The sequence below is a fragment of the Rhinolophus sinicus genome, chromosome 4 (genome assembly GCF_057876585.1).
Source record: "Rhinolophus sinicus isolate RSI-liver-muscle chromosome 4, RSI-T2T, whole genome shotgun sequence".
In the NCBI taxonomy this organism is placed as follows: Eukaryota; Metazoa; Chordata; class Mammalia; order Chiroptera; family Rhinolophidae; genus Rhinolophus; species Rhinolophus sinicus.
Window position 1 is genome coordinate 24980322 of NC_142504.1, and position 15178 is coordinate 24995499.

Consider the following 15178-nt stretch of genomic DNA (forward strand, 5'->3'; position numbering starts at 1 on the left):
GTCCACTACAATTCTCATGTTAGCCTCTTTGGAGAGCTGAATACTCCTTGTGGCACTTAGAAATGAAAAATTGCACAGCACCAGTTAAACAGGCAAAGAAGACTATATTCAATATTGTTGCAATAAGGAAGGGAGACTGAACTCAACTTATCACCTTCAATAACTACATTTCAAAGGGATGGATTCCAGGTCTTTGGGAAAGACATCTCTGTGTTGTAAAATGGGTAAGAGGCTGTGAGAAGATTTATATCACAAAGGGGCAGAGAAAGGATGTGCAATTACAAGCTTTCTGAAGCAAATGCTCTAAGAAAAGGGAGGTCAGGAGCCGAGAGTTAAGAAGCAAACTGTCTAAATTTTACTGAAGCTGATGTAACCCTTAAGTCCATCTTGCTCATGATAGGGTTTGGCAAAACTGAGAAAGACTAAAGAATAGAATACAACAAAGTCAGAGGAGGAAGGCCTAAACATTTTCATTCATCATACCTGTTACATTTGTAGAGAATATATAATGATCCTGAGCTTTAGAACAGTATTTAAATAAATATAAAAGAAAGTTCAATCAGTCTTTTGAGTCAATAATTTTAAAATTCATGTCCTAAATGCAAAAGAGTTGCCTAAAAAAAAAAAAAAAAAAAAAAAAGAAGAAGAAGAAGAAGAAAGAAAAGCACACATTTCAATTCTTAGGATTTGGAAGTTCAAAAATTATCACCCTTCATCTTGATATACAAGTGCTGAACTAACTGGACAAAATAAGACAGATTATGTAAGGCAGGTAAGTGGAGGTAGTAAGACTTTGGGAGAGATAGGTTATTTCTGCAGACAACAGAGATTCCTTATACTAAAACCCAGAACTAGAAAGCCTTACCTAGCCATTCCTGCATGGACTTTCCACCACAGGGGCAGAGATGGCTCCCATAAGACTGTTGGCATCGACGAGTAGAGTAGAATGTATGCATTCCCTGCAAGGAGCCAAAGGGAAAGGGCAAGCTGATCATACTGGTTTCTCCTTCCAAACTATCCAATCATACTAAGTTACTCATCCTCCCTTGGAGAGATGGAAGTAAGGAGATTAGGAAAGACCTGGCACTATAAGCAAGGAGAATTCACTCCATGTGGAATGAACTATCAAGGGAGTCAAAGACATGCTCACAGTACTCACTTGATCCACAACCAAACACTTATGGACCTTTATTTGTGGACTTTACACACATGTAATTGGAATGAGTGTATGATTAATACGCGCAGCTGCTCACAGTCAGAAAAATAAGGTGCTTGAAAGTATATGCAGACAATATTTCATTAGTTGTTCCCCATTATGTCATTTTCCTATCCAGGACAGGACTTAGGCTTAATTTTAACTTAAACAAGTCTTAATTGTGAAAATAAGTCTGCTAAAAAACGACACTTGAGTTCAAAGTTAAATACATAATTGCATTCATTTACTATTTTCTAATTTGCTGTTCTATAACCTTCTTGCTCCTATTCCTTTGAATAATTGAAAATGAGCAGTGTTGTTGGTTAAACTATTTGATTATTAAATGAGAATAAGCATGGATATGTCCTTGGGTATATTAAAAATAAATACCGTGGAGTTTTCTCAGACCACCAACATAAATACTGGGACATGACAAAAAATACCTTGAAGCATGTTATGGTTAAAATTTAGATCTTGTAACACTTCAGTGAAATAGAAATAAAAAAGTGATTTTCTCTCAGACATGATATTTCTTACATAGTGAGAAAGACACCCATGCATTAATTTTCAGGACCTAAGTCTAGGCATTTAGAAAATCTGCACCATGTATAAAGTCTTCAAGGAGAAGGAAATGAAGGTTGAATGGGCTTTCAGACAGACTCAAGAGCAATGACACAGTTCTTGGTATGTAACCCATCATTAGTTTAACAATACTAGAAAAAAAATGAATACCCAAACCATATCAGAGAGTGTTGTCTATATGGGAATAGATGAGTGCAATTGAAATGAAAACAGAGGGTTTAGAGAGAGTAAGGAGATACTGTTGGAAAGTCACATGGCCTTTGAGAATCTCTAGTGTTAGAAGAGATTGAGTTTGGAGCTTAATACTATTTCTAAAGTCATGTGTTGATTCAGTAATGGATATCTGGACATATATCTATGTCCCTATTTATTTCTGTAACTACATTTATGTCTATACTCCTGGTTATTTACTTATATACTTTTACTTTTGCACATATATAGGTATATTTCCTCACTTGAAAGTTATTTACTTTTTTGTACTTTCATTTTAAATAGTGTTATGAGAATGTTTTTCTTAATTAGATATAAAGTGAGCATATTCATGAATGGCTTCTAAAATTAACATAATATTCTGCATCTGAGTGAGAAAAATCATTACTTCCAAATGGCATCTGTTTTGTTTTTTTCATGAGAAACATACATTGATGTAACTTCCTAGTTGTTCTTATTGTTCAGCTTATTAAAATCACCTCAAAGATGATGCTCAGTAAAAACCACATGTGTTATAATCATTTCATTATATCTACATTTACTGTTTTAATTTTAGTTTGATATGAAATACTGGGAAGATCACACTGGCAGAGTTTAAGTAGTGCTATTGCAATCGCAAACACATTGCACGATTAGTCAGCACTGTGAGCCTGGCACCCTAAGGTACAGATGTCTTCTGGATGGACCTCCTGGGCATTGGCATTCTGACCATTTCTGTGGCTTGCTGTTAATGAGAAAGGCTATTGTGGAGTTGCATATCTTCTATTAACTAGTCTGAGACAACTGGACAAATTACGTTCAAGTTTTCCATTCCTCAGCTTTTTATAAAAATAAGGAGAAAATATCTCTTCCTCATAGAGAATATAATTTTTGGAGTTCAATATACAAAATGAAGTTTAAAAAAAGAACAAACTAAAAAGTTGCTGGTATATGATATGACTTATTAGTAGTAATGTAAGCTCAGGTGTTTCTAAAGATCAAATTATATCATGCAGAAGATGATTTCTTAACAAAGAACAGAACAATGTTAACAGACCTGCTAGAAAGTACATTCTCAAGGACATCTTAATTTTTGGAAAACTATTTCAACTTTCAGTTACTATTGACTCATTTGTTAGCTGGAACTTTGAATCTGGTTTTCCCACCTGGATATCTAACAGGAATTTTTGATGATTACAGAAAAAAAATCTATAACTGATAGATCCAAAGCAGGGAATTTTCCCTATTATATTGGATTGTGTTGGTTGACCAGATATAATGATAGCCCTTACAATTATGTTTCTTTGCAGTTTTAAAGTAGTTTATATACATATATATATATATATATATATATATATATATATATATATGTATATAAAGTATATGTATATATATGTATATATATATGTATATAAAGTAGTTTATATATATATACATATATATATATATATATATATAATTTTAATAACATATCTACTTAGGTAATTTAATTTGAATTATTATGCTGTATAATCATAAAATAAATCTAATAAGATAGGCAATGTTTGCATTATTAGTGATACTTGACCAGAGACTCATTAGGTTGGAGTGACTTCTACAAGGATGCAAAATTCATCATTAACCCGATACCATAATAATCTTATGTCTCCCAGTCTCTATCATTCATATGCTGTTGCCTTATTAACTATTTAACTGTTTCATTTACCAGAAAAGTTGTGAGTATTTATAATGTATAATAAAATGCTTGTGGAGATACACAGACAACATATGATTCTTATCTTTAAAAAATCATAATTTATTTGGGGACATTGATATTAAAAGAACATTAACATCTGGAATGCTTGTTGTGAAAATAGAGAACTACAACCAGTAAAAGTTTTGGTTTAAGGAAATAATGAATTCTACAATACTGTGATATGGAGATTTTTCAGAGGGAAGAAAATTGAAGGAGGTGTTGAAGGATGAGTAGGTCTTTCCTTTACGAAGTAAAGCAGAAAGGACTTTTACAAGAATCAGCATGGGTTTATGCAGCAACTTAGTGTCTACAGAACTCTCAGTAATTCTCTAGCTGGCTGGACAAATAGGAAGGGGCTGGTAATGAAAGATCGACTCTTTTTAGAGATTATTTAGAAAGCGATATGCTCGAAGCATTTCAGATCTAGAGGAGATCATTGAGATCACAGAGTTTTTATTTTACCCATGAGCAAAACTAAGCTCCTGGAAAAAATAATAATAATAACCTGTCTAAAATTAAACTGGTTAGAAAAATAGCAAAACTGACCCACTGAACAGAATTGACTTTCCTTAGTCTGAGAATCAGGCCTTTGTGGATCCCATATACAGGCATATTTCTAAGGAAATGAGAAAAAAAAATAGATGGAGAAGTCAATTGTATGAAGTAGAAGTTTAAAAAACATTATCGATTTTGAATTCTTGACTCTTGGGGAAATAACTATGCTATTCTGCCTCTGGCTAAGTGGATTCTACCGCTACACAGAGGACCAGTATATTAACTTTTTTTTTTTATTTACACTAAAGAGATTGGGTAGCAACTATTTAAAAGAATACACTTCACCTCCACATTGAAAAATGCAAAATTAACTCATGACTTAAAACTATTCAATTTCTAATCATCTTTTTATAACTTCAAGGGCAATTCAATTGCTAGGAACTCTCAAGATGCCGTTATTATCATTATGCTGAATTATTTACAAACTTGTATCAAAGCACCAGATTAAATTGCTTTGGTTTTATGTTTAATTCCTCTGATCTTTGGCAATCATTACTTATTTACAGCTTCCATAATTTTCCCCCTTTGCAAAAAAAAAAAAAAGAAGTTTCTTAACTATAGCTAAAAGGCACTATTTCACTTTCACAGTAAAAACTGTCTCTAACATAAAAAAAAGTTAAAAAGCAAAATGATAGTCTCTAAGATATAGAAGCAAAATTTTCTGTGAAAAGCAGATTATCTAAACAGTTTCTTTCCCTGAGAGAGATATTCATAATATTTATTGTAAAATATAAATATTAGGTTTCTTGCTTCATGCGAACTATTTGTAGGTATAGTAAATATAATTCTTTTAAAATAAAACTAGGATAATAGCAACAGTTAATGTTTACATTTATCAAAACAATGTGAAGATTACTTTAAGAAAATGTTAGAAAATTAAATAAAAATTTTCCATATGACTGGAAAGATACTCAACATGTGATTTTGAACTGAAATTGGCCGTAGTTTCATACTGTGCCTTTAAACAGAACAAGTTCTATGTTTAATATGAGTGTTTTCCTAAAACTTTGGGTTGAGTACATTTTTACAAGAATAATTGATGCTGACTATTCTGGTTTATGTATCGATCTGTAGCAACCAATTTGTCTTTAACTCAGAACTACCGTGTTTCCCCAAAAATAAGACCGGGTCTTAGATTAATTTTTGCTCAAAAAGACACATTAGGGCTTATGTTCAGGGGGTGTCATCCTGAAAAATCATGTTAGGGCTTATTTTCTGGGGTGTTATTTTCAGAGAAACACAGTATCTACTATTACCCTGGCAGTCTTAGGCAACACCTTGGAGAAATAATAATAAAGTGTTTTTTGTTTTGTTTTATATTTGTGATTCATTATTGTTAGTGAAAAGTCACCTAAAGTCTTTATAAGATTAAAATTTAAGAAAAGAATTAAATGAAAATGTAAATGACAACTACAGTTTTGAATCTTTACCTAAGTGAAAAACAAGGTTACTCAGGATATAATTAATCCCAGGAATTCAAATGTTTTTGATATCTGATTACTTTTGCAATGTGTGTGATTTTTAGACAATCAGGTCACTATTTACATAATATATTTTATTAATAATTGACTAAAATTGACCTTTGAATATTTGGAGAAATCTTGTGGTTTTTCAGTAGGGATAACTAACAGCAAAAATAAAGAAGCAATAAACTATGAATTGAAGGTCTAAAAATGTTCTGTGCTGGGTGAAATGAGAATTATTCTGTAGTCTTTTCTCTTCTGTCCTTCCTCCTTGCCTGGGTAGGAGACACATAACATGATAGAGAGAACACTCAAGTGGTAATAACCAATGTAAGTCCATCTTTCTATGTAACTAGCAGTTGGATTTGAGGTAATTGAATTGAACTCTCTAAGTACATTTCTTCATCTGTAACTTGGGGACTACTACTGCTAATGATCGCTAATATTCTATGAAATGTATACTATTATTAGCTCCATTATAAAGATGAATAAACTGAGGCACAGAATAAATGTTTACACTGGGTTTCATACTAAAGCAAAAAGCACACTAAGCATGTGCTCTTAGACCCTAAGAAGTACTGACATTTTGACTGAGCTCTTAACTTTCATCTGTTTGTTAATTACGTAACTTAAGGGCTTTAATTAATTAATTGCAAAGGACCTGGTAAATTGAAAGACACATTTCAAATGTATCATGGACTATTTTATTATTTACCTAAATGATGAGATTATTTTGTTCATAAAAATCTATATATTGAGGGAGGATATCTGAGTAAAGTCTCTAGAGTCTAGTTAATTATAGTGTGTGTCAGTGTAATTTCCTTAATTTTATGTGTAAAGTGTTACTATTAGGAGAAGCTGGAAGGGTACATGGGACTTCTCTTTACTATTTTTTGCAACTTCTTGTGAGTTCATAGTTATTTCAAAGTAAAAAGTTTAAAAGAGAATCTGTTTTCCAGTGTCTGAATGAAAAAGTACCTAAGGTAGTCTACTGACATATAGAAAAAAGTATTATAACTTCTATTTCTATTTTTCTCCACCTATTCAAAATTTCTATTTTTGTATTTACTTTATAATGCACATAATGTATCATAGAAAATATATACAAATTTAGAACTGCATAAATATTGGACATATTTTATTAAAATTATTCTTTTGCTATTATGAATGTGCTGTGAAAAAGTTTATAGATCCTGGTTTAACATTATTGTGGAAGGAACAGATACTTTGGAGCCAAATTGGGGTCATAATTCAGACTCTTTCATTTATTAACTAAATGATTCAAGACAAGTTATTTATTCTGAGTCTCAATTTTCTCATTTATTAAAACAAGAAAGATAGTAATAACAGTACTACTCTTGTGAAGTTTATGCGAGATTTGTGTTTTGTGCCAGCATATAATGACTCTAGCAAATGTTAGCTTGTTTTTCTCTCCTTTTGAGAAAATTAAGTTCTCTCCATGTTTATTTGCATTATCTTTCCTGTATAAAAAGTAGTTAAAGAAGCTAGAGAAAATTAGAGGGAATGTATTTATGCAGTATCTTTTAAATTAATTAAAATTCCCAAATATCATGGAATTCCAGCTTTGGGTAAATTGTTGCTCGTAGCCTGAGCTACAATGCATTGAGTAGTCCTGAGCTACTACCTGAGATACTAGTTTCTTCATAAATGGAAGACAAATTAAAAACAAACAAACAAAAGACTTTTCCAATTTTTGTTTTTAGTTTTTCAATATTATTATCTTATTTCACCATGGCTGGAATAGATTGGGTAGCAAGTCAAATTCTGAAAGAGCTGAGTTTTGTAATGTAAATTATATTTACATAATCACTCATGTTGACACTGAGCACTAACAGGTTGTTCTTTGAGGTTAATGAATATAAAACTAGTTAATGTGATATTTTCAAAGTTTTGAATTTAGTATTTCCATCTCTCTCTTATTTGACCTAATTATTGATAGTGTTTTAGCAGCATTCGTGGTTAGGTACCAAATCCTTTTTGATGAAATTTTTTCAATCAATTGTACAGCTTTGGTGGAGAAAGAGAGAGACTTTCTTAAGGTAGCTGTTCTCATAAAAAATTACAGGTGCTCTTTTGTATTTTGTATTAGAGTAAGTTGGGGCCACTCTTCTGACCAAGGAAGAGTGAACAGAAGGGATGTTTGTCACTTCTGGGCTGATTCAGTTAAGAGCCCTACTGCTTCATTCACTTGGCTCTTTTGAACTTGCGGAGGCCATGGTTTCAGACGACAAAGCTACAAGCCAGAGGAGGATCAGCCACCCCTATCAGATGCTGCCTCAGGAAAGATGGTGAACCACAAAAATTTTTGGAGTTTTCTTACTGTGGCCCCTAGCTACCCTGATTTAAACAGTGGTTTGGCTGTTGCAAAATGTAGACTGTTGAGAAGTTAGAAAATTTTATGAACCATTTAAAGACTGATTTTAGTTCCTTTCAGAGATTGTAGTTAATTGTACGGCAAATCACAGTTTTGTTACAACAAAATTTTTTAAAGTTAAAAATGCAATGAAAGCTGAAATATTTCTGAAATTTATTCTTAATTATCAGTAAAGATGGTATCGTTTAAAACTTATCTCACATACAATCCTTGTTGTTCCGAGACCTGATAAAATTCTCCAGCTGGCCCAAACTGAGACCAGATCATCACAACAAAGAGGAATTCTGCATATACAAGATATTTCTACTTAAAATGAATTATCTTCTTCAAATAAAAACAGATCTAAGGGTGCTCTATGATGAGGTATAATTTTTGAATAATGAGTAAATGAAAAAAGTCATTTTCACTCACAGATACGAAATTATAAGCAGTTTTCCGAAGTGACCACCAAAGCTGTGTGTAATATTTCTCACTATTAAAAGAAAATGTTTTCATGTAGGTATAGCAGTATATTGTAGTTGAAGATAAAAAGCATAATCTTTTTAATCCATTATAAAAATGTGGCTTTTAGGTGAAAACAGCAAAATCCATCCACCAAAACCTGCCCCAGGAAGTACAACTTTTAAGCCCAAAGACATGGGTAAAGATTGCTTCCCTAGACAACTAAGAAAAATAATTGATTTTCTCTGTAGAAATATGTAATATATTTTTAAAGTTTACAAATCCGAGACCCATCAAGGTACTGAATGTATAACATGTCTCCACAAAAAAACAAAACAAAAAACAAAACAAAACAAAATAAAATCTCAGTATTTAAAGTCAATTGCTGTGAATGATATAGATAATAAAATACCAGTTAATTTCTTTGTAGTTCAATTTGGCATCAAAACATATGGGGAAGAAAAAAAATCCTTATCCAAAGGGAAAGTTCAGAAATGTCTCTAGAAAATCATTTGAATTTACATACATTCTCTTTCTCAAATCAGCCTTGCTCTCCCAGGTAAACATTCTGAGACTTTTGTAAATAGCCAAGGAACCTCTCATGCTCCAAAGCAATTAGAACCTCAGCTATGTAACAGTTTCCAAATGAGCTGATTTTCATAGAGAACAGAAAAATAACAATTAATAACAGGACACACATTTTGAAAGCATAGCTTCTCTACAATTGAATAGCAGTGGCTAGACCATTTTTAAATTATTATCTATTTAATTTCTGAAGTAGTAAAATCAAACAAACAATCTATATTTAGGTTGCAGAAAGCATGGGATGCCCTCCTTTTTCCACCTTGAAGCATATTTAGCAGAAAAGAATATTGTGGAATGTGATTTTTATGAATGTACCTCTTTTTAAAATTTATTTTAATACTAGATTATGTTTATTCACAAAAGAGCATCAAATCCTTGAATGTTTAGTCATCTAATATTTCAGCTATGAATCTCAACTTCAAGTAACAGAAAGTGACACTGACTAACTTAAGCAAAATGAACCTATTAAAAGGATGTTGGTGGCTCATAAACCAATTGAACCGCAAACTAAAATACTGGTCAAAACAGCAGGGACATCTGGAAGCTTAGTCAGCATGAACCACAACAATGAGCTCATAGAACAAATAACTTGGTGAGAACCCTCTGTATGTGAAGACTGACCTCAGCCTGAAAGACAACTGTTTATTATGCCTTTGCATCACTGCCCTAATTATGATCAAATATTATCCAGCTGGCTTAACTGATGGTATGCCCTGCTGCCTGGATAAAATACTATTCTGATTGGTTTGGAGTGTGTGTGTGTGTGTGTGTGTGTGTGTGCGTGTGTGTGTGCGCGTGTGTGTTTGAAAGAGAGAGAGAGATTGAGAAATGACAATTATCCCACACATTCCACCCCTTTGACTACCTAATATTCTCATAAACTATTTATGCATTTGCATTTCTAAAAGCGACCTTGTTCAATATAGTGGAAAAAAAATCACTTTGACAGCTAGAATCACACTTCTCTGATCTGTCGCTATATTATTCTTCAAGTCCAGATATATAGTCCTACAGCAGGCATATCCTATGTACCTAGGATCATTGTGCAATAAACTGGATATGCATTCTCCTACTTAGCCAATTAGAAAATACACATCTAATTTTAGACATATGGAAGACATAAGCATATCAATGCCAAAACGAAGTCTTGAGAAACATATGGGTGTAATTCCTAATTTTAAGAGATTATTTTCCTATTAGTATTATACAAAATGAATAGTACTACATTGACAGGCATTCCCAAATTTTTAAACATCATCTTGAAAAGACCCATCATTCATTTGTAGGATGGTTCATTGTTCATCTAAATTTCACACATCAATATTTTCCCTTTTCTTAAGTGATGCACTTGCCCATTAACACCTTTGCTTCAACCACCCATTCTTAAGTTAATCAGAATATTTGATTATTGATCAAGTAACTTTCCTAGTGACTCAGAAGAACCAAAACTCTTAGAATAATATCAGGTTAAGAATAAGTAATATGCAAAGTGACATGGGATAGCCAGTCTTAGCAAAGATTTAATAATGGGGTTCATTTCTGACACTACTCTGTTATCACTCTACCTGTACCGGGCAAATCCTTCAAAAAAATGTTTGACTTCAACTACCACTGTTTTGCTGAGGTGTCCTAATTCTGTAATCAAAGCCATATCTTCCCTGCACTTGAAATATATATTCCCAACAGTCTCCTGTTTATTCTTCACGCTCTTTTAAAGTGAATTAATAAAAAAAAATATAAGTAACCTATTACTTTGTAAATCTACAGTTTTTCCTAATTATTTTTAGACTTATAAGTAATTATTGAACAAAACACATTTATTAGAAATTTGGAAGTTATCTGAGAATTTTCATCTTCACTCTAACCTATGTATATCCGATTTATCAAATCAAACTAATTTTAACTTTTAAATATTTTTCAAATCTCTCTTTTTAAAACATATTGTCATTAACCTAATTTAGTACTAAATACTTTTACCTTATTTATTGTGATGAATCATAGTTAACTTTTAGATTCCATTTTTCAAATTTCATATCCATTCTCCATTTTTTTGTTAGAATTTTTAATAACTCATTGGGAGAGGTTATAGTTCTCTCACTCTTAAAATATTTAAACGGTCCCCCCCTTTGCATTCAAGGACAAATTTAGAACTTTTTGGAAGGGCATAAAATCTGTCCTCTATCTAACATTGTATGGATAACTTCCTTTTCCGTTCAATGTACTTGCATCATTTGGAAATGATGGGTGGAGATTGGTACTCTCCTTCTATCTGCTTTTTCTTTCTCTTAATATGGCTGCTAAGTTCCATGAATCTTATTCAACTGAATGTCATTAGGATCAATCACAGGATATGAAAGAACTTTCACAACAGAATAATACCAGTCTCAGAATGGTAATAATGATAAACATTTATTGAAATCTTACTAACTAAATCATAAACTTAGTTATCTGCACATATCATGTCGTTTATCCCCACAAAAATATTTATAATCTGTCCATTATTACTGATGACCTGAGAGTTTGTCTATATTTAAGTTATCCAGCAGCATTTAGCATAGCTGATCACAGCCTCCTTTTTGAAATATTTTTTTTCATTTGACATCCAGATACCACTATTTGTTGATATTCTTCTCTCTCTCTCTCTCTCTCTCTCTCTCTCTCTCTCTCTCTCTCTCTTTTTATATATACCAATTCTTCTTATATATACCAATTTCTTATATATACTAATTTCTTCTTATATATACCAATATATTGAAATGTATGAAGGTTTACTTATCAAATATTTTCTGTATTTTTAATCACTTCCTAAATGATCTTATTCAGTCTCGTGGCATTAAATGTATTTGAAATGCTGGTAATTCCCATGTACTTATTTCAGCATAGGCTTTCCACTTTAACTTCAGACTTGTGAATCCAGCAATTTACTCAAAATCTTCACTTAGATAACTAAAAGAAATTTCAAGTAGCACATGTCCAACAAGAAACATTTAATTTCCAGTCTTTTTGATCTACTTTTGTATAGTCTTTTCCATCTCAATAAAAGACAACTCCATTTCTTCCAGTTTCTGTTATCATACAACTAGGAGTCATTTTTTTTTTATTCTCTTTACTTGAGCATCCTGATATATCTGGAAATTCTGAGGTCAATAGATTCTAAGTAAATACAGAATTAGTCCATTGCCCATGATTCATCTTTATTATACATCTTAGAGTAAGTCACCATCTCTTCTTACCTAAATTATTACAAGTTTCTTATTCCAGCTTCTACTCTTGCCACCACAACCTGTATTGCATACAGCAAGAGTGGTCCCTTTTAAATTTAAGTCAAATAATGCCATTTCTTTGCCCAAATTGTCGATTAACCAAGGACTCAAAAGCTATACAAGGTATCACCCACCCCTTGCCTCTCTGACCTCTTTATTTTTTATTCTCCCACTCACTTGTTTTTAGCCCCATTGGGCACATAGATGCATCTTGATACGCTAAACTACACGCTTATGTACTCATGACTTTCACATTTGCCATTCATTCTTGCAAATATCTGCATATTTTGCTGCCTTACTTATTTAGGTCCTTGATGAGGACAGCTCATCAAAATAGGTTTCCATGGCTTTCAACTACATAAAAGAAATCATAAGCACCTATTGCCACCTTCATTCTTTTGTTACCTCAGGTTACACTCATTTCCCATAGCACTTAACTTCTGTGATGTATTATATATTTCTATTTGTTTGTTGTCTATATTGCCTTGTCCACATCACCAGTACTAGAATTTAAGACCCATGAGGCCCAAAGGTTTAGACTTTTCTGTTAACTGTTCTATCTGCTAAATTACGAACAGCATCTGACACGTTGAGGGTGATTGTGGTGAGCACTTTTACTGCCCAATGAGAATCAATCTATTCTTCTTTTGTCCTGTGGGGGGGGTATCTGCTCTTTCCTAATACTCTTAAGTTAGGGTTTGACATATCATATGTCAAAGAAATGTGAATGAAAATTCTGTACGTTTTTCCTAGTTGGCTGCCTTTAATTGTTGACTCTTGCCCCTTCAGCCTTCTTTTTCCTCCTTGTGTGACCATCATAGAAGCTCATGTTCATGTGCAGGTGCCAAGTTTGAAACAGCCTGGAATGCTGAGTGTACACATGGAGGACAGCTGTTCTGGAGAACTGCCCAAACTCAGAGTGGATTTGCTGGACAGGAAAGTAAACTTGTGGTGTACGGCCACTGAGAGTTAGGGAGTTTATGACCACAGCATAACCCATCTTATCTTGACAGGTGTAATAATCAATAAATATGTGTTGAATGAGTGAATAAATGATCCTATTTTATAGAGGTGGACGTAGAGTCAGAGGCAAGGTATGTTATTAGCACAAGGTTGTCAATGGAAACCTGGAGTCAAAGCCAAGCCACATATAATATTTAAAACATGCACCAATTATTTTAACTGAGAGAGATAAACTGTTTATTTTATAGTTACTTGTAATATAAATCAGTGACAAACAGATCATAAGCCAATAACTGACTTAAAACAATATTGACATAGACACACTATAGGAAAAATATCTGGCTTTCCCAAGCTTTTTTTGTTCATATTCTTAAGTCTTTTCAAAGTGAATGTCTAGGATTCTGTTATCTAACTGTCCTAAAGAGTAGTTCAGTGCCACGAGGTTTAGTTGAATATGAGTCGCTTTATCTTTATAGGTCAATGCAAGACTCATAAGACAGTATTTCTCTGTTTTATGCATCTGGTTTTTTTTTTTTTTTTTATGGAATGTGTTCCACATGGTTTTTTCTCATATAAGGATGTAGTAATTCTTACTTGAGATTAATTCCAGGAAAAGTTTATATGTACTAACATAAATGTTTGTTTTCTTTTAAGAGAAAGCAAAAATTAAATAAGATGATATATTACTAACTACCTTAACTTTCAGCTCTTGAAGCCAAATTTAGCATGTAATTACAGAAAAGAAGGTTCTTGACTCTTTAATAAATAGTGCTGAGAAAATTGGAAAGCCACATGCAAAGAATGAAACTAGACTGCTATCTGACACCATGCACAAAAATTAACTCAAAATGAATTAAAGACTTGAATACAAGAATTGAAATAGTAAAGGAAAGCATAGGTATGAAATTTATGGACCTTAGTCTCAGAGTGGTTTTTTGAATTTGAACCTAAAGGCAAAGGAAGTAAAAGCAAAAATACATAAATGGAACTATATCAAACTAAAAAGCTTCTACATAGGAAAATAAATCAACAAAACAAAAAGGCAACCAACCAAATGGGAGATGATATTTGCAAATTATACCTCTGATAAGGGGCTAATATCCAAAGTATATAAATAACTCATACAACTCAACAACAATAAAAAACAAACAAACAATCCATTAAAAAATGGGCGAAGGACCTGAATACTTTTCCAATAAGACATACAAATGGCCAAGAGATATATGAAAAGATGTTCAACTTCACTAGCTATAAGGAAAATGCAAATCAAAATGACAATGAGACACTGCCTCACACCTGTTAGAATGGCTGTTATTAACAAGAGACGAAAGGACTAGTGTTGGAGAGGATGCGGAGAAAAGGGACCACTCATACACTGCTGCTAAGGACGCAAATTGGTACAGCCACTATGGAAAACAGTACCGAAGTTCCTCAAAAATTTAAGAATAGAGCTACCATATGACCGAGCAATCCTTCTTTCTGGTATCTACCTAAAAAATTAGAAAACACTTACTTGCAAAGATATATGTACCTCTATGTACACCGCAACATTATTCATAATATTCAAGACAGGAAAACAACTTAATTGTCCTCAATGCATAACTGGATAAAGAAGATGTGATACATATATACAATTGAATACTAATCAGCCATAAAAAATGATGAGATGTTATCATCTGCAACAACATGGGTGGATCTTGAGAGTATCATGCTAAGTGAAATGTCAGATGGAAAAGGACAAGAACTACATTATTTTAATTATATGTGGGATATAATGCAGAAAGCAACAAACAAACAACAAAACAAACCGAC

General features: G+C 32.6%; 1 long non-coding RNA gene across 3 annotated transcripts in view; it reads right to left on the reverse strand.

Moving 5' to 3' along the window:
* Positions 1–15178, reverse strand: part of LOC148758340 (uncharacterized) — a 238736-nt gene that overhangs the window by 51350 nt on the left and 172208 nt on the right. Inside the window, exon 3 of one of the 3 annotated variants that reach the window (XR_016021065.1) lies at positions 866–959. The exons of 1 other annotated variant lie outside the window; for it this stretch is intronic. This is a non-coding gene — a long non-coding RNA (uncharacterized LOC148758340). Of the gene's footprint in view, positions 1–865; positions 960–4265; positions 4318–15178 lie in introns of those variants that run through there. One more of the 3 variants, XR_016021067.1, reaches the window with a different exon arrangement.